At 42.0% G+C, this 20,945-nt stretch overlaps 1 protein-coding gene across 3 annotated transcripts in view; it reads right to left on the bottom strand.

The window, feature by feature from the left end:
• Window positions 1-20,945, bottom strand: part of PRDM16 (PR/SET domain 16) — a 678,281-nt gene that overhangs the window by 549,384 nt on the left and 107,952 nt on the right. The gene's annotated exons all lie outside the window — the stretch shown is intronic.

Here is a 20,945-nt window from a genome sequence, read left to right on the forward strand (position 1 = left end):
AGGGTCCATTATCGACCTCTGTGTGAGAGACACAACTATTTATCATATATATCGCTATGACTGTAAGGCAGATGACCACATCCAAAATATCTCATATCTATCTATCTCATATCCATCTATCTCATATCTATCTATCATCCATCTCATATCTATCTATCCATTTATCTCATATATATATCTATCTCATATCTATCTATCTATCTCATATCTATCTATCTCATATCCATCTATCTCATATCTATCTATCCATCTATCTCATATATCTATCTATCTCATATCTATCTCATATATATCTATCTCATATCTATCTATCTATCTCATATCCATCTATCTCATATCTATCTATCATCCATCTCATATCTATCTATCATCCATCTCATATCTATCTATCCATCTATCTCATATATATATCTATCTCATATCTATCTCATATCTATCTATCTCATATCTATCTCATATATATCTATCTCATATCTATCTATCTATCTCATATCTTTCTATCTATCTATCTCAAATCTATCTATCTATCTCATATCTATCTCATATATATATCTATCTCATATCTATCTATTTATCTATCTCATATCTATCTATCTCATATCTATCTCATATCTATCTATCTCATATCTATCTATCTATCTATCTATCTCATATCTATCTATCTCATATCTATCTATCTCATATATATCTCATATCTATCTATCTATCTCCTATCTATCTCCTATCTATCTCCTATCTATCTATCTCTCTCTCCTATCTATCTATCTATCTATCACATCTTTATTGTACGTCCTTCATCCTCATTCAGTGACTGTGTCCCTCCTCATGTCCCCACAAGGACCGGGACTGTTCTTCCTGTAATGGTTTAATAAGATATAATGGGGTCCAGGTTTAGGAATCTGCCTCTCTAATATGAAGAGTGCTCTTTGATTCTGACCATTTGTTTCCTTTCCTAAAAGGTTCTTTTCATAGTTCATCAATCACATGGCGGGATGGTGTGTTTAATACCAGACTGCAACTTTAAATACCCCCCCCCCTGCACTTTACCATCGCCTGCGCTGAAAGTCTTCTCTTGGCAGTCGCGTTCCTCCATCTATTAGTATAGGGCTCAGGCAACATAAACACAAGTCAAGTGCCTGAAGGATGGAGAGGATCATTAAAGAGGGAAAAAATTAAACAACTTGACCGAGACGCCGCAACAATTCAGCCTTTCATTACACTTGCCTGCAAAGAGTCGGCTAAAGAAACAAAATGCGCGGCCTTTACGGGTTAATCAAGAAGTATTGAACCCGCCGCCAATACAGCCAAGTGCGTCTTAAATTTGGCTTAATACTAAATAGGTTAATGCATTATTCAGCCATCTACAAAACGACAGACCCGGAGCCCAATCCAAACAGATTATTACAGAGAGGCGACCCCTGAACTGCGAGCTAGACGGGATCCGAGTATATTCTGGGCCAAAAATACCGTGAAAAATAAAAAATACGATAATAGTAATAGTAAGAACAAGACTATCTATAGTACTAAGAAAACACACAGTATAACAATCCATAACAATACTACTACAAAAATATCACTACTGTCACCAAATGTACTACAGTGGTCCCTCAAGTTACAATATTAATTGGTTCTGGGACGACCATTGTATGTGGAAACCATTGTATGTTGAGACCAGAACTCTATGGAAACCTGGTAAATGTCATCCAAAAATAGGAAAAAGTGAGGATTAAAGAAAAATAAGTAGATAACTAATACAGATAAAGCAAATCCTTACATATAAAAGTAATAAAGATCTGCTGGAGCTGTAAATCACTGTCTATGTCAGTGTTTCCCAAGTATGGAGCCTCCAGCTGTTGCAAAACTACAACTCCCAGCATGCCCGGACAGACTTTGGCTGTCCGGGCATGCTGGGAGTTGTAGTTTTGCAACAGCTGGGGGCACCCTGCTTGGGAAACACTGGTCTATGTAGAGGACAGGAGCTTCTTCAGGTTCCTGTACAGTGCACGCAATGTTCTAAAAAAGTAACATGGAGTCGCCCTGACCTGCTGTCCAAAGGAGCAGGTAACCCTGGTACAGGTAAAGAGTACAGAACATGTAATACCTCCCTGTACTGTAGGGGGCGCTACCAGACACCAGTCAGTGCATACACTTCAGTAATACAGGAAAAGAGTACAGAACATGTAATACCTCCCTGTACTGTAGGGGGCACTACCACACACCAGTCAGTGCATACACTTCAGTAATACAGGTAAAGAGTACAGAACATGTAATACCTCCCTGTACTGTAGGGGGCGCTACCAGACATCAGTCAGTGCATACACTTCAGTAATACAGGAAAAGAGTACAGAACATGTAATACCTCCCTGTACTGTAGGGGGCGCTACCAGACATCAGTCAGTGCATACACTTCAGTAATACAGGTAAAGAGTACAGAACATGTAATACCTCCCAGTACTGTAGGAGGCGCTACCAGACACCAATCACTGCATACATGTCAGTAATACAGGTAAAGAGAAGAACAGAACATGTAATACCTCCCTGTACTGTAGGGGGCGCTACCAGACACCAGTCAGTTCATACACTTCAGTAATACAGGTAAAGAGTACAGAACATGTAATACCTCCCTGTACTGAAGGGGACGCTACTAGACAACAGTCAGTGCATACAGGGGTTTTACCAGTAAATTGCCCATTCTGATTGGTCGGTTCTTCCAGCCATTGACAAGTTTCACAGATCTGGACTGTCTGTACATTGTATGTTGAGTCAATTTTCAACTTACAATGTTCCAGAAAAGACCATTGTATGTTGAAACTATTGTATGTTGAGGCCATTGTAAGTTGAGGGATCACTGTATTACTATTACTACCATCAAAAGTATCACTACTAAGAACAAAAATACTACTACTAGTATCAACAACAATATTACCTGTTAAATTATATTATTTCCTATAATCATATATAATGACCACATTCTTACTACTACTCATAATATTATTATTATTATTATAATTTTTACTACCACCACCAACACCACCAATAGTACTACTGCTACCCCATTAATAACAACAATACCATATGTACCATTACTGCTACCTAATATAATAACAGCAATACTAGTTAAACTGCACTATCCATACTGCTAGTAGAACACATAGCACTATATACATATACAGTCATGGTCGTAAATGTTGTCCCCCCTGAAATTTTCTAGAATATGAAGTATTTCTCACAGGAAAGGATTGCAGTAACACAGGTTCTGCTATACACATGTTTATTCCCTTTGTCTGTATGTATATATATATATATATATATATATATATATAGATCTCCTCTCCTCTGTATATATATATTGCAGTAACACATGTTTTGCTATACACATGTTTATTCCCTTTGTGTGTATTGGAACTAAACCAAAAAGGGAGGGAAAAAAGCAAATTGGACATAATGTCACCAAACTGCAAAAATGGTCTGGACAAAATTATTGGCACCCTTAACTTAATATTTGGTTGCACACCCTTTGGAAAAAATAACTGAAATCAGTGTCTTCCTATAACCATCAATAAGCTTCTTACACCTCTCAGCCGGAATGTTGGATCACTCTTCCTATAACCATCAATAAGCTTCTTACACCTCTCAGCCGGAATGTTTGACCACTCTTCCTATAACCATCAATAAGCTTCTTACACCTCTCAGCCGGAATGTTGGACTACTCTTCCTTTACAAACTGCTCCAGATCTCTTATTGGACGGCGCCTTTTCCCAACAGTAATTATAAGATCTCTCCACAGGGGATCAATGGGATTTAGATCTGGACTCATTGCTGCCACTTCAGAACTCTCCAGCGCTTTGTTGCCACCCATATGGACAGGATAGGAGGACGGGATAGGAGGTCGGGATAAGAGGTCGGGATAGGAGGACGGGATAGGAGGACGGGATAGGAGGACGGGATAGGAGGTCGGGATAGGAGGTCGGGATAGGAGGTCGGGATAGGAGGATGGGATAGGAGGATGGGATAGGAGGATGGGATAGGAGGATGGGATAGGAGGATGGGATAGGAGGTCGGGATAGGAGGTCGGGATAGGAGGTCGGCATAGGAGGTCGGGATATGAGGTCGAGATAGGAGGTCGGGATATGAGGATGGGATATGAGGACGGGATATGACAACAATATATGAGGACGGGATATGAAATCAAAAGCTTCCTCCTCTGTTAATTTTCCTCTCCAACAAGGATTAGGAAGGAAAAACCGGGCAACGCCGGGTACTCAGCTAGTATATATATATATATATATATATATATACATATATATATGGGATACAGCTCCAAATATTGTAAAGTAACAAAAGAAGCCAGTCCCATCCTGCCGATCCCTCTGCTCCCGCTCCACCTCCTCATCATGACATAAAATATTACTATTACCACCAATGCTGCTAAAACTCATAACAAATATCCCTTACAATACATTTACTACTAGTAGTAATTATGGGGGAGATTTATCAAAACCTGTGCAAAGGAAAAGTTGCCCAGTTGCCCATAGCAACCAATCAGATCGCTTCTTTCATTTTGTAGAGGCCTTGTTAAAAATGAAAGCAGCGATCTGATTGGTTGCTATGGGCAACTGTGCAACTTTCCCTCTGGACAGGTTTTGATAAGTCTTCCCCTATGTGATTAATAATAATAATAATAATACCAGTAATACTGCTACTATGATTTCCAGTACTATAACTAATTACTACATCCCTAATAATCCCATTATTGGTAATAATGACATAAAATATTGTGATAGCCTGCGGGAGTTGGGTGCAGGGAGTGTAGCTGTGCGGTTACTAAAGGGTGTCTGGTTAACCCTTTCTATTCATGACGCCAGGGTGAGGGCTCCTCTGTAATACTTGTCCTACCGCCACCCTTCCCAAGAGCGATAGGGAGGTATAGAATGATTGAATGTGGAGGGGTCGAATGTGATCTCCTCCTCTTTTGCTATGTTTGACTTTTTCAATACCTGAGAATCGGAAAGAAGTCCTGTCTGAACTACGGCATAACAAAGTGTGTTTGGACACATTAGAAATGCCTGAAGCCCAGCTGCCGGATGTGTTCCTGCTAGTGCTGGGCGATATGACCAAAAATCTGTATCACGGTATTTTTCTAAAGTATCACGGTATTTCACGGTATTTTTTGTTTTTTTTACATTGAGACTTGCATTGAGGAGGCGTAGCGGAACTAAATGATCTGAACACTGGGGCAGTGGAGTACCCTTTTAAATAGATGTAACAAACAACCCTACACCCTCCAGCTGTTGCAAAACTACAACTCCCAGCATGTTGGACTATATAGTAGTGTATAGTATAGGTCAGTGTTTCCCAACTAGGGGTGCCTCCAGCTGTTGCAAAACTACAACTCTCAGCATGTTGGACTATATAGTAGTGTATAGTATAGGTCAGTGTTTCCCAACTAGGGGTGCCTCCAGCTGTTGCAAAACTACTACTCCCAGCATGCCCGGACAGCCGTTGGATGTCCGGGCATACTGGGAGTTGTAGTTTTGCAACAGCTGGAGGGCCTCAACAGCTGGAGGGCCTACTGTAGGTATAGTATATTATACAGATCCCTGTCCATCCCAGAACCCTGACTCACCTTCCCAGTTGCTGCAGGGACCGTCCGGAGAGGGTGGTCCGGGCCATCCAGCCTTCCTGTATCCATCCATCCTTCCTGTAGTGTCCGGCGGCATTCCGGGTGGAGGGTGGTCCGGTCCGGGCTGTCCTTCTTCTCCGGGGGTCCTCTTCTCCACTCCGGGCAGGCTCCGGCCTAGTAACGCTGCATAGACGCCGCTGCACAGTGACGTCCGTGCACAGCGACGCACCTGACGTCATGGCGTAGCGGCGTCTATGCAGAGTACTAGGCCGGAGCCTGCCCGGAGTGGAGAAGAGGACCCCCGGAGAAGAAGGACAGCCCGGACTGGTTCACCCTCCACCCGGAAGGATGATGGATACAGGGAGGATGGATGGCCCGGACCACCCTTCCCGGACGGTCCCTGCAGCAACTGGGAAGGTGAGTCAGGGTTCTGGGATGGACAAGGGTCCGTATAATATACTATACCTCCAGCTGTTGAGGCCCTCCAGCTGTTGCAAAACTACAACTCCCAGCATGCCCGGACAGTCAACGGCTGTCCGGGCATGCTGGGAGTAGTAGTTTTGCAACAGCTGGAGGCACCCCTAGTTGGGAAACACTGACCTATACTATACACTACTATATAGTCCAACATGCTGGGAGTTGTAGTTTTGCAACAGCTGGAGGGTGTAGGGTTGTTTGTTACATCTATTTAAAAGGGTACTCCACTGCCCCAGTGTTCAGATCATTTAGTTCCGCTACGCCTCCTCAATGCAAGTCTCAATGTAAAAAAAAACAAAAAATACCGTGATACTTTAGAAAAATACTGTGATGCTGATTTTTGGTCATATCGCCCAGCACTAGCAGGAACACATCCGGCATGCAGCTGGCCCTTTGGCTTCAGGCATTTCTAATGTGTCCAAACACTTTTTGTTATGCCGTAGTTCAGACAGGACTTCTTTCCGATTCTCAGGTATTGAAAAAGTCAAACATAGCAAAAGAGGAGGAGATCACATTCGACCCTCCACAACAGAGAAGCAGTATGGATTTACCTTTTGAACAGTACCCAGCCAAATGGTTTAAACAGTAAAACAGATTTATTATTACATTATTAGTATTTTTATACATGTTTATATTTTTTCTTTCATTTTGGTCTCTATCACATATTTTTACATGGATCCCACCCACTCTTTGTTTTAATCATTTGCACATGGGATATGAACCTGTCCCCCCCTTTCCTGTGTGGATTAGGGAATACATCCTTGCATATATAAGGATGCCTCATTTGAGTACTGGCAAGCTATGAGTAAGGGTCGAGAGATCGGAAACGCGTCAGCTACTTCTCAGGACCCTTTACTATATGTGCTATTTTTGAATTTTTTTTACATGTTCATGTTTGTCTGCCATCTGAAGGTTTTTTAATGGAGGATTCCTAAATAAAGTCAAGTTTTTTTCCTATTTTTTCTTGATGTCTGGAGGTAGCCGCACAAGTCCCAGGTGAGCTGAGATTTTTTCTATTTTTTAATTTACAAATATGTTTAACTTTGTAGCACCATTTGATCTTTACACAATTTGTTTTCCACTGGAGTACCCTTTAAAGGGGTACCCCTGTGGAAACCTTTTTTTTAATTTTTTTTAAATCAACTGTTATGGAACAGTCTACCTCAGGAACTGGTCACAGCAGGAACAATTAATAGCTTTAAAACAGGGTTAGATACATTCCTGGAACAAAATAACATGAATGCTTATGCAGAATTATAAAACTACATCCCTTTCCCTTATCCCCTTACACTCTTCTCTTCAATTCCCTGGTTGGACTTGATGGACATATGTCTTTTTTCAACCATACTACCTATGTAACTGGTGCCAGAAAGTTAAACAGATTTGTAAATTACTCCTATTAAAAAATCTTAATCCTTCCAGTACTTTTTAGGGGCTGTATACTAAAGAGAAATCCCAAAAAGAAATGCATTTCCTCTGATGTCATGACCACAGTGCTCTCTGCTGACCTCTGCTGTCCATTTTAGGAAGTGTCCAGAGCAGGAGAAAATCCCCATAGAAAACATATGCTGCTCTGGACAGTTCCTAAAATGGACAGCAGAGGTCAGCAGAGAGCACTGTGGTCATGACATCACAGGAAATGCATTTTTTTTTTTTCTCTTTAGTATACAGCCCCTAAAAAGTACTGGAAGGATTAAGATTTTTTTTAATAGAAGTGATTTACAAATCTGTTTAACTTTTTGGCACCAGTTGATTTCAAAAACATTTTTTTCCACAGGAGTACCCCTTTAAGCATTTGTACGATACTCAAGGAGCACAGAGACTTTCTTATGGAGGACGTGACTTTCTTTGACTTTAGCAGTAAGCTATGATTTAGTGATGAGAGATTCTTTACGGTCAACGTATTCCAAAGACAACGTGACAGATAGCGCAGGAGGGGAAAGTCACCTGAAAGATAAGCATGGCTTCATCGATCATCTTAAGCCCTTTATTTAAGTAAACATCTAATGTTCCAGTGGAAAAGGGACTTGTGAGGATCTCCGAAGACTCCCCGGCTGAAAGCTTCCGCTGACAGTCCGTACGACCATGACTGAGTATTCGTCTTCTGACTCAACAAACTTCATGGTGATGGCTCCAGTGATACAACGAAAAGCAGACAAAGGTGAACAACAAGGACTGAAAAGACAAACCAACATGTCTCTAGAACCACCAGCATCCTATGGAACCAGGGGATCGGTAGGGTTGCCACCTGGCTGGTATTTTACCGGCACAGCTGGTATTTTGGCCAGGAGTTGGCCAAAAATACCGGCAATGCAATGGCCGGTATTTATCCAACCAATCCGCCAATTCCCTGAATGTTGCACAATATACTATACCAGTGTTTCCCAACCAGAGCGCCTCCAGCTGTTGCAAAACTACAACTCCCAGCATGCCCGGACAGCCAACGGCACCCCTGGTTGGGAAACACTGACCTATACTATATACTACTATACAGTCCAACATGCTGGGAGTTGTAGTTTTGCAACAGCTGGAGGCATTCCTGTTTGGGAAACACTGACCTATACTATATATTACTATATAGTCCAACATGCTGGGAGTTGTAATTTTGCAACAGCTGGAGGCACCCTTGGTTGGAAAACACTGACTGTACTATATACTACTATATAGTCCAAAATGCTGGGAGTTATAATTTTGCAACAGCTGAAGGCCCCCCTGGTTGGGAAACACTGACCTATACTATATACTACTACATAGTCCAACATGCTGCGAGTTGTAATTTTGCAATAGCTGGAGGCACCCTTGGTTGGAAAACACTGACTGTACTATATACTACTATATAGTCTAACATGCTGGGAGTTATAATTTTGCAACAGCTGGAGGCCCCACTGGTTGGGAAACACTGACCTATACTATATACTACTACATAGTCCAACATGCTGCGAGCTGTAGTTTTGCAACAGCTGGAGGCACCCCTGGTTGGAAAACACTGACCTATACTAGATACTACTATATAGTCCAACATGCTGGGAGTTGTAGTTTAGCAACAGCTGGAGGCACCCCTGGTTGGAAAACACTGACCTTTACTGATATATAGTCCAACATGCTGGGAGTTGTAGTTAGTAACTAACTGCAACTTCAAAAATTTAATAAAAAAAGAGATCAAAAAGTCACATCAAAGCAAAAATGTTACTGTTCAAAACAGATCAGGAGCAAAAAATGACCCTCATACAGGCCCCGTATAAGGAGAAATAAAAAAGTTATAGGGGTCAGAATAGGACAAAATTTCTCCCGCATATGTGTATCCTGTGATGTCACGCATGTATAATTAATTATGCAAATTTTTTTGCAAGAAAGGTAGCAACCCTAGGCATCAGCTATAAGGAGTTCGAGGCAGAAGCTGTATCCTGGACCTAGTGGTGGCCCTAATATATGGCACAAGACAGGAGCTTCAAGCAATGCCTCTCTGCATGTGCCAACAAGAAAATGCCATAAAGTGCTATCTTCTGCCTTGTGTAGTAAACTCAGGTTATACTAATCATGTCACGGTAATCTCAGAGATTGGCCAATTCAAAATCACCAAGGGACCCAATGGATTCACACATGGCAGATTTTGTAGCAGAAGTTTTTGCAACTGTCCATTTTATCATAATAAAAAACGTATAGAAATCCACGTCCTCTTCTATGAAACATCTCTGATGAATGGAATAGACCTTTAATACCATAAATTTTAATAGACATGTGGGTAGCAGAATATATCTTCCATCAGCTGATATTACTGCTCATTAGATTTATGACTCATTAGATAAGGCAGCAGGAAGCTGTTCTCAGGCAGAGTAGTTTCCATCAGAATAAGCTCACTGCTGCCTTATCTAATGAGTTATAAATCTAATGAGCAGTAATACCAGCTCTTCCCCCTTTACATCACTAGTTTGGTCCCCTACTGGCAGGAGGCAAAGGAAGAGAAGGAACAGAGCAGAGCTTTTAGAACCTGTGACGTTACAGCTTACAAGGGATCTGTGCACTATGGCTGATAACTAGTGTTGAGCAGCATAGGCCATTTTCAAATTTGCGATATTTCGCGAATATATGGATGAATATTCATCATATATTCGCTAAATTCGCATATTCGTAATATTCACTTTAATTTTCGCATATGTGAAAATTAGCATATGCAAAATTTCGCATATGCAAAAATTAGCATATGCAAATTTTTCAATATGCGAAAATTCGTACGCCAGTCTCACACAGTAGTATTAGAGCCTTCTTTACACCACACAAGCTGGAAGCAGAGAGGGATGATCACTGTGATGTCACTGTGTACTCTGAAAAAAAAATGAATATTCGTAATTGCGAATATATAGTGCTATATTTGCGAATTCGCGAATATGCGATATTCGCGAATAAAATTTGCATTGCAAATATTTGCGAGCAACACTACTGATAACATGATATAAGTAAGTTGCTTTATTATACTTTTTGACACCATACACGGGTTGTTTATTTCACTGGACAATTTCTTGAAGACCTAACTGTGACATTGTATCTCTGTGCATATGATGATGGGCGTTGAATGTTGACCTGCTCGGTGATAAAGAGTACTTGTCATGATCTTGTTAAATGTTATAATCCTCCCAGTTCACTGCCCCCATCATGATAAACCACCCCCCCCCGCCTTTATTTTCATTATTTCTACCTTGATATTGTTCTGTATTCCCTGCTCAGTCTCAGTCAGATTCACAGACTAGGAAGGGGCGTTCCCCAGCAGGCGTGACATCATCTGGAGCCATACAGGGGAGAACTTCCTCCCTCACTCTGCTACACACAGCGCAGAGCAGTTCAGTGTAAGATGAGCTAAGATTGACTAAGGCTGCACCCCCCCCCCCCCCCCCCCCCTCAGCACTCCAGACTGCATTTCCTCATTTTGGACTTCTGTCAGGCTAGCAGGAGTCCAAAGTCTGTGCAAGAGATGGGGGGGGGGGGAGACACCTAGTGGCAGCTTTTTTAAAAGCAGAACCAAAACATAGAAAACTAAAAAAAAAAAAAAAAAACAAAGTACATAAGAAAGATTTTTTTTTTTTTTTTTTACCCTAAGGAGTGCAATAGCAAAATTTTGTTTTAATGAGAGTGCCCATTCAACATTATTCTGCATTTAACATTTTACTTTATATCAATGTGACCTTTATTTATAACATGTAGATCAGCCAGAAGGAGCCCCGGCTGTTGGGTTACCTTGGCAGAACTTGGCCGCTCCGATGTCTACATTTAGGGTACGATATAAAGTTTTATTATCGAATTTCACGCTCGAGTTGCCAGTAAACGTTGTGGTAAATGTGAAATGTAATGATTATTCCCATTCCCTCTGTAGATTCCCCTGTTTTGAGGCTTTTGTGTATGAGACATATTACGGTAAGAATGCCTCTTCATTAGTGTCTTGTGATCATGTTACGGGGGTGAAGACCGGGAGTCGGAGAAAGACAGGAGCTCGTATTATCTCAAATGAAATGCAGAGCTGTGTGTTTCCTTTCCTGTTATGGGTTTATGGGCGAAAAGGCGCTCAAGTCACCTCCACTTATCTACGTACGTTTCGCTCTTTAGGCTGAAAACAGACATGACATTTTTTGTATTAAGAAAAAGCCTCCAAAAATGCCATACTCACCGCATGGCAAAACACTGTGGCCAAAGCTGGGAGTCAACAGGGATATAAGAAACGCCTTACCCACATGGCAGGGATTTTTTTTTTGGGTTCTTTTTTTTAACCATTTGAAGGGGTACTCCACTGCAAGACATCTTATCCCCTATCCAAAGGATAGGGAATAAGATGACTGATCGCTGGGGCTCCCCGCGATCTCCCCCAACACTCAGCGTTCTAAACAAATGCAAGGTTCCTGCTGCAGTGGTTGTGACGTCATGGCCATGCCCCCTCATGACGTCACAACACGTATCCCCCCCCATTCATGTCATAGACATAAATGGAGGGGGCGTGGTGTGATGTCATAAGGGGGCTTGGCAGTGATGTCACGATCACAACCTCCGGCTCCAAGCGCTCTGAACAAAATGTTCAGAACACTGGAGCACCGGAGTACCCTTTTAATGATGTTTTTTAAAGGTTTGGTGTCCAGGCATGTTGGGAGTTCTAGTTTTGCAACAGCTGGAGGCGCGTTTTTTGGAAAACACCAAATAGATAGTTTCAGATGAGTATTTTCCGTACAATGCAGCCATTTTACACTTGTCTGCACTACAAGCTACGATGAGTAAGGCTGTCCGGGCATGCCGGGAGTTGTAGTTTTGCAACAGCTGAAGGCACACTGGTTGGAACACCCCACACTAGGGTGATGTCTGGATTGTTAGACTAGGCCTGTGCTCCTTCAGTCAGTGATCGGGGGTCTTATATAAACGGAAAGCATTATGGATCTCCGCTTACAGATCTGTTACAAGTACACGAGAAAAAGCAAATAAATGTGTTCACAATCATTGTTTTCATAGTCCACCAGGCTGAGTAGTAGAGATGTAAATGCTGTTAACAGGTTAAAGGTGCAGGAACTCGCTTACTAGTCATGAAAGCTTCCAGATGTCTCTATCGGCCTAACCCATCTTGATCTGTGTTCTTCAGGCTTCGCAATTTCCCTAACAGCTCTGAGGCAGAGAGTACGAGACACCAGACATGCACGAGAGGCGGGTCTGAACACTGACTGATGAATGGTGAAAGGGAACGCATCATCATGAGAACACTGTCTGATCTGCCGCAACCGGAGGAGCTGAGCAAAATGATATACTGACTCACTTTATCTCTAGAGTCCAGTGGGCGGTCCTAATCAGTGATTGAAAGCCTTCCCTGTAGACTTGAGTGAGAGGCGGGCCTGAACACTGACTGACGAATGGTGAAAGGGAACGTGTCATCATGAGAACACTGTCTGATCTGCCGCAACCGGAGGAGCTGAGCAAATTATATACTGACTCACTTTATCTCTAGAGTCCAGTGGGCGGTCCTAATCAGTGATTGACAGCCTTCCCTGTAGACGTGCGCGAGAGGCAGGTCTGAACACTGACTGACGAATGGTGAAAGGGAATGTGTCATCATGAAAACACTGTCTGATCTACCGGAATCGGAGGATCTGAGCAAAATTATTTACTGACTCACTTTATCTCTAGAGTCCAGTGGGCGGTCCTAATCAGTGATTGACGGCCTTCCCTGTAGACTTGTGTGAGAGGTGGGCCTGAACACTTAATGACAAATGGTGAAAGGGAAAGCGTCATCATGAGCAAGCTGTCTGATCTACCGGAATCGGAGGAGCTGAGCAAATTATATACTGACTCACTTTATCTCTAGAGTCCAGTGGGCGGTCCTAATCAGTGATTGACAGCCTTCCCTGTAGACGTGCGCGAGAGGCAGGTCTGAACACTGACTGACGAATGGTGAAAGGGAATGTGTCATCATGAAAACACTGTCTGATCTACCGGAATCGGAGGATCTGAGCAAAATTATTTACTGACTCACTTTATCTCTAGAGTCCAGTGGGCGGTCCTAATCAGTGATTGACGGCCTTCCCTGTAGACTTGTGTGAGAGGTGGGCCTGAACACTTAATGACAAATGGTGAAAGGGAAAGCGTCATCATGAGCAAGCTGTCTGATCTACCGGAATCGGAGGAGCTGAGCAAATTATATACTGACTCACTTTATCTCTAGAGTCCAGTGGGCGGTCCTAATCAGTGATTGACAGCCTTCCCTGTAGACGTGCGCGAGAGGCAGGTCTGAACACTGAATGATGAATGGTGAAAGGGAACGTGCCATCGTGAGAACACTGTTTGATCTACCGGAATCATAGGAGCTGAGCAAAATGATATAGTGACTCACTTTATCTCTAGAGTCCAGTGGGCGGTCCTAATCGGTGATTGACAGCATTCCCTGGAGACGTGTGTGAGAGGCGGGTCTGAACACTGACGGACAAATGGTATAGGGGAAGGCGTCTTTATGAGAACGCTGTCTAATCTACCAGAACCAAAGGAGCTGAGCAAAATTATATACTCGCTTTAGTTCTAGAGCCCAGTGGGCGGTCCTAATCAGTGATTGACAGCCTTCCCTGTAAACGTGCGTGAAAGGCGGGTCTGAACACTGACTTACGAATGGTAGAGGGGAACACATCATCATGTGAACACTGTCTTATCTACCGGAACCAAAGCAGCTGAGCAAAATTATATACTGACTCACTTTATCTCTAGAGTCCAGTGGGTGGTCCTAATCAGTGATTGACAGCCTTCCCTGTAGACATGCGTGAAGGGAGGGTCTGAACACTGACGGACGATTAGTATAGGGGAATGTGTCATCATGTGAACTCTGTCAGATCTACCGGAACTGATGAAGCTGAGTAAAATGGTACTCTCACTTCACTCATTTTATCTCTAGAGCCCAGTGGGCGTTCCAAATCAGTGATTGACAGCCTTCCCATTAAGCATTCAGAAGATATCAGTCACTGATTAGGTCCGCCCATTGGACTCTTAAACTGAGAATGAGCAGAGATAAAGGCCATGTTCACACAAGTGAATTTTTTTGCAGAATCCGGTAGAAAAATTCCACTTGGAAATTCTGTTGCAGTGGAGTCCTATTGTTTTCAATGGGATTCTGCTGCACAGTGCACATGGCGGAATTTCCATGGCACAAACATCTGCTGCGGAAATTCTGATTCCGTCCTCCACAGGAAGAATTCACATGTCAATTCTCTCTGCGGAATCCACTCAGAAATGCATTGCCGTCCATGGAGACGGCACATTTCCGATCGGTCCAACGCATTGTTTGTGGAATGTCCACCTAAAAAAAAATTCAGACACACTTTCCACCACACGATCATAGCCTCACTTACTGCGACATTTTGGTAAGCAAAGGTCCATCCATTTACTAGATCCAGTGGCACCGTAGCAGCCCTTGCGTCTGGCGCAGAACTATAAGGCAGCCAGGAGTTGACATACATTTCTACAAAGTATATTTATTTCCATATAATTGTGCCCAAAAGCCAGACATGAGGACAGTGCCCCTCCAACACACCCCCTCCATGTGAGGCTGAGCCCCTTTCCAGCATTCCAGTGCTTATCAGCTGTCGTATGCTCCACAGGAAGTTATGTAGTTCTTTCCAGTCTAACCATAGTGCTCTCTGCTGCCACCTCTGTCCATGTTAGGAACTGTCCAAAGCAGGAGCAGTTTGTTATGTGGATTTGCTCCTACTCTGGACAGTTCCTGACATGGGCAGAGCTGGCAGCAGAGAGCACTGTGGTCAGGCTGGAAAGAACTACACAACTTCCTCTGTAGTATACAGCAGCTGACAAGTACTGGAAGGATTTAGATTTTTATATAGAAGTAATTTACAAATCTGTTTAACTTTCGGGCACGAGATGATTTCAAAACATTTTATTTCCACCAGAGTACCCCTTTAAGGACCAAGTTGGGGGATCACTCATTTATAGTGCTTAAATCCCAGAAGAACATCACTTCCCAAAGTAGAAAAATCCACTAGCATGTGGGTGCAGACAGATAGAGAAACCTTGGTCTCAGGTCCACCACCAGTTCGCGTAAAAGATGAGTGGAGAATCACCATCGGGAGTGGACGAATTACATGGTCGGCCATTTATAGTCTGGTTCCAATTCAACTTGACTCATAAGAACTCGATAAATCTTAAATTTGTAAAAAAATAAATCTAAAATAAAAATCCTAAACATATTATAAAAGATATTCAACCGTAAATTAACCACAAGTGGAGCATAGACAGTGGACCATTAATAATATCCATCTGTTGTGGAATGACGGGGATTAGGACAACTTTCACCTTAAACACCAAAAATGTAGAATAATGGGTTAAATCATATGGCGGTCACAGAAGATACCACTCTGCCCTGTATTATTGATTGGGCAGATAAAAGAGTTTAAAAAAAATTAAATGATTTTTACCTGAGGAGCTTAAGGCAGTGTATGTGATAATCTGCGTCAAGGATGTTCCTCTAATAGGATCCACATTGTCTGGCGTGCGGTTCCCGTGAGCGCGGTGTGGTTTATATAAAACCCCATTACCGTGTGTGTGTTTCTCCTTATGGACTGGAGGGAAGGGGCTCGTGTTCTGATGAGATGATATCAGGCTGTGGGCCCATGAGGTTACACTCACTACATCACAAATATTAGTAAGAGGCTCCTACCCTCCTGGGCTGCTACTACTCTACCGAAGCCAAAAAATGAAGGGATGGGCTCCTCCAAGCCATGTATGTAACTTTTTTGAGGGTTTCCTAAAAGTTGCTATTTTGGAATATCTTGATAAAAATAAATGTATGACTCCATATCAGCATGGCTTTATGAGGGATCGGTCCTGTCACCTCATCAGCTTTTATGGGGAGGTGAGCTCCAGACTGGACCAGGGGCAATCACTGGATGTCGTATAACTGGATTTTTCCAAAGCATTTGATACAGTGCCACATAAAAGGTTGGTGCATAAAATGAGAAGAATTGGTCTGGGGGAGAATGTGTGTAAGTGGGTAAGTAACTGGCTCAGTGCTAGGAAACAGAGGGTGGTTATTAATGGTACTTATTCTGATTGGGTGACTGTTACTAGTGGGGACCCCAGGGGTCAGTCTTGGGTCCTGTCCTATTTAATATATTCATTAATGACCTTGTAGAGCGGTTGAATAGTAAAGTAGCAATCTTTGCAGATGATACTAAACTATAGGGGACAGTGCACTGTGTATAGTAGATAACACAATAGAGGACAGTGCACTGTTACAAATGGATCTGGAAAGGTCGGCGGTTTGGGCTGGGAAGTGGCAGATGAGGTTCAAAACTGATAAATGTAAGGTAGTGCACATGGGGAGGAAAAATCCGGGCTGGAATTATGTATTAAATGGGAGAAATGAAAGAATGAAAGAGAGATGTGAAAAATGAAATGTGAAAAATGAAAGAAGGTTGCTATGGGCAACTCAGCAGCTTTTCCAGGAAAGTAAAGTTTAATCACAACATTGTAACACTCCGTCCTACCCCAGGACTCATTACACCACCAGGGTCTTCCATCCACTGTACTGCCGAGACCCTCCTGCTTATCTTACAGTTTTACATACCGTGAGATCCCCATAGACCACAATGGGCCTATTGGTTTCAACAGGCAAAAAATCACAGAGTTAATGCACTAGCCCATCAGTTCCCTATGCCATTAAAGAAGGGAGGGCTCAATATTCGCGATTATATGCGCATATGCGCATCGACTTTTGCATATGCGCATACATTTTCATATATGCACATAGAATATAATAAATATGCAAATTTCGCGAATATATGACGAATATTTGTCCTTATATTCGCGAAATATCGCGAATTCCAATATGGCCTATGCCGCTCCTCACTATTCAAAAGGGGTCTGGATGCAATTTTGGAGAATAATAACATTACAGGTTATGGATTCTAGATTTATAGGGACAGAACGTTGATCCAGGGATTTATTCTGATGCCATATTTGGAGTCGGGAAGGAATTTTTACCTCTAGTATGAGGGTTTTTTGCCTCCTCTGGATCAACTCAGTAGGGACTCATTAGGGTTATAGGTTGAACTTGATGGACTCTGATCTTTATTCAACCTTATGAACTATGTTACTATGTTACTATAGACTTTCATACCGTTTGCCGGTTTTGCCTTATATATTCCAATATCCTAAGCAAAGCATGGAGGCTGGTGGGGATAAAAAAAAGGGATCTAGCATGTTAGGGCAGTATGGGCACTACTGCTGTGAGGAGCCCATTCAAATAAGGAACTCAAAATCAACCATGAAAGCCTACATTATCCTTGGACATACAAGCCCCAAATTTTAACAAAACACCCAACCCCTACCAAACTCTGCCCACTCTGTGTTCAGCCAAACCCTCGGGACTACATATGAAGATTCTTCATGAAAAGAATTATCCATTCAGTGGAGAACATAGAAGAATTCTGACAAAGGGTTAATCCCGAAACGCGTTATTGTTTTTTTCTAATAAACATTTTGGCCTATTGTAATAGTTCTCCTTTCCCGAATCCAAACGAGTTGCTTCATCTAAGAAATGGGTTTGTACTCTTATAAAAACAAATAAATAACATTGAAGTAAGGGGGCCCCATAGCAAACATGGATGTGGGCCTCCTATTGTGGCCCCCAGGACAGAAAGGTCTGGTGTATATTTCCTCTTTGCTTTCCAAGACCCAATGGTCAATTCTCCCTCCTCAATTTAAAGGGGTACTCCGCTAGAAAACATTATTTTTTTTTTTATTCAAGAAATGCAAGAAAGTTAAATGGATTTGTAAATTACTTTTATTTAAAAATCTTAATCCTACCAGTACTTATCAGCTGCTGTATTCTACAGAAGAATTTGTATTTATTTCTGGAGTTCTTTTTCTGTCTGACCACAGTGCTCTCTGCTGACACCTCTGTCCATTTCAGGAACTGTCCAGCGTAGGAGAGGTTTGCTATGGGGATTTGCTCCCACTCTGGACAGTTCCTGACATGGACAGAGGTGTCAGCAGAGAGCACTGTGGTCAGACAGAAAGGAAGTTCAAAAAGAAAAGAACTTTCTCTGTAGTTTACCACAGCTGATAAGTACTGGAAGAATTACGATTTTTAAATAGAAGTAATTTATAAATCTGTTTATCTTTCTGGTAGCAGTTGATTAAAAAAAAAAAGTTTTCTAGTGGAGTACCCCTTTAATGGGACCAACCAGGACAGGGCCCCATGTCACCAAGGACCCCATGGTCTTCCGCAATGGTACATATGCCCCTGCGTCTATTTATTAGGCCATGATGTAAACATCTGGTTCCACCATGACGCCCTCACTTCCTATAGGCGTAAATACATCGGCACCCTTAGTGTTCTGTTTCCCTATCCTCACCGAGTGGGTAAATTTATGGTGAGGGCCTTAGAGGCTGCACAAAGATTGCGTTATTTCCGTTCCTTGCGAAATTCTTTGCACAAATTTCAGCAGATGTACAAAAAACAAAGCAAACAAAATTCTGTTGTTGTTTGTGTTTTGTAAAATTTATATCATGTTGGGTCTCCCGTCTGGGACCCCGCTCTTCTCTCTTCTTCCTTTGTCCAAGATAAGCACTTGGAGCAGGACCTGCCGGCTCAGCCATTGGCTGAGCCGGTAGGTCCTTCTCCAAGTGCTTATCTTGGAAGCAGGAAGAAGAGAGAAGACCGGGGCCCGGACAGAAGCTGCGGTAGACCAGGACTAGGAAAGTATAGGTTTTTTTTTTTTTTTTTTTTTTTTTTATTAAAGGGGTACTCTGGTGGAAAACTTTTTTTTTTTTTTTTTTTTTTTTAATCATCTAGTGCCAGAAAGTTAAACAGATTTGTAAATTACTTTTATTAAAAAATCTTAATGGGGTTATCCAAGAAAAAACTTTTTCTTATATATCAACTGGCTCCAGAAAGTTAAACAGATTTGTAAATTACTTCTATTAAAAAAAAATCTTAATCCTTTCATTACTTATGAGCTTCTGAAGTTGAGTTGTTCTTTTCTGTCTAAGTTCTCTCTGATGACACCTGTCTCGGGAACTGCCCAGTTTAGAAGCAAATCCCCATAGCAAACCTCTTCTACTCTGTGCAGTTCCCGAGACAGACAGAGAAGTCAGCAGAGAGCACTGTTGCCAGACTGAAAAGAACAACTCAACTTCAGCAGCTGATAATTATTGAAAGGATTAAGATTTTTTTTAATAGAAGTCATTTACAAATCTGTTTAACTTTCTGGAGCCAGTTGATATAAAAATAATAAAAAAAAATTTTTCCCTGGAATACCCCTTTAATCCTTCTAATACTTATAGGCTTCTGTATGCTCCACAGGAAATTGTTTTCTTTTTAAATTTCCTTTCTGTCTGACCACAGTGCTCTCTGCTGACACCTCTGTCCGTGTCAGGAACGGTCCAGAGCAGGAGGAGAGGTTTGCGATGGGAATTTGCTCCTGCTCTGGACAGTTCCTGACATGGACAGAGGTGTCAGCAGAGAGCACTGTGGTCAGACAGAAAGAAAATACCCCTTTAATGATTTTTTCTAAAATGCTGGATAACACCTTAAAGTGTGCCAATTTTCTCAAAACAATGACTACGCCAGCTACCCTGTCCAACCCCCCCCCCCCCCCCCCCCCATCGCCCCTACCCACCCAATTGCTTTACCCCCATGCTTTTTATGCAGTTGCTCTTTACTGGCTAATTCGATGGTTTCCACAATCTTTCTGTTCCTAATGAACAATCATTTCCAAACAATCTGTCAATAGAGACTTTACGTAAAATAGCCTTATTCTAACTCCTCTGTAACCCCGAACTACAAATCCCAGCAGAGCCGCATAGCCCTCCCCCACCCCCGCTTCTCTATTAATAATAATATAATTTTTTTTTTTTACTTGAAATGTAGACTATTTAGCTCATAGTCCACATTAATCCCCTTTGTTCCTGAATGGATCACATCTGTTTCTGAGTATCTGGATACAGAGTTCATTTTTCAGCGGTGCCCTTTGTCCCGCACTCGCTGATTCTTGCCAAAGGTTTCATTAGACTTATTTAATAAGCAGAAGGCCGCGCCAAAGGCAAAGCTATACCCCGGGCCCAGAGCGAGCGTTCTGCGAGTGTGTGCTGACGCTTGTCCTCCGCGACGTCTGTTCCCTAGATTGATGTCATTGTTATTGGAATTGGCTTTCGCTACTTTAGTAAGAAGTCTCCGTGTATGGAATTTATAAATTAATTTAATAGATAAATAAATTATTATAATTATTATTAATTATTTTAGATAATATAAAGATAATAATAATATTATTAATAATAATAATGATATAATAATAATTGTATTATTATTATTAATTCTTGT

This window comes from Hyla sarda, chromosome 10 (assembly GCF_029499605.1).
Source record: "Hyla sarda isolate aHylSar1 chromosome 10, aHylSar1.hap1, whole genome shotgun sequence".
In the NCBI taxonomy this organism is placed as follows: domain Eukaryota; kingdom Metazoa; phylum Chordata; class Amphibia; order Anura; family Hylidae; genus Hyla; species Hyla sarda.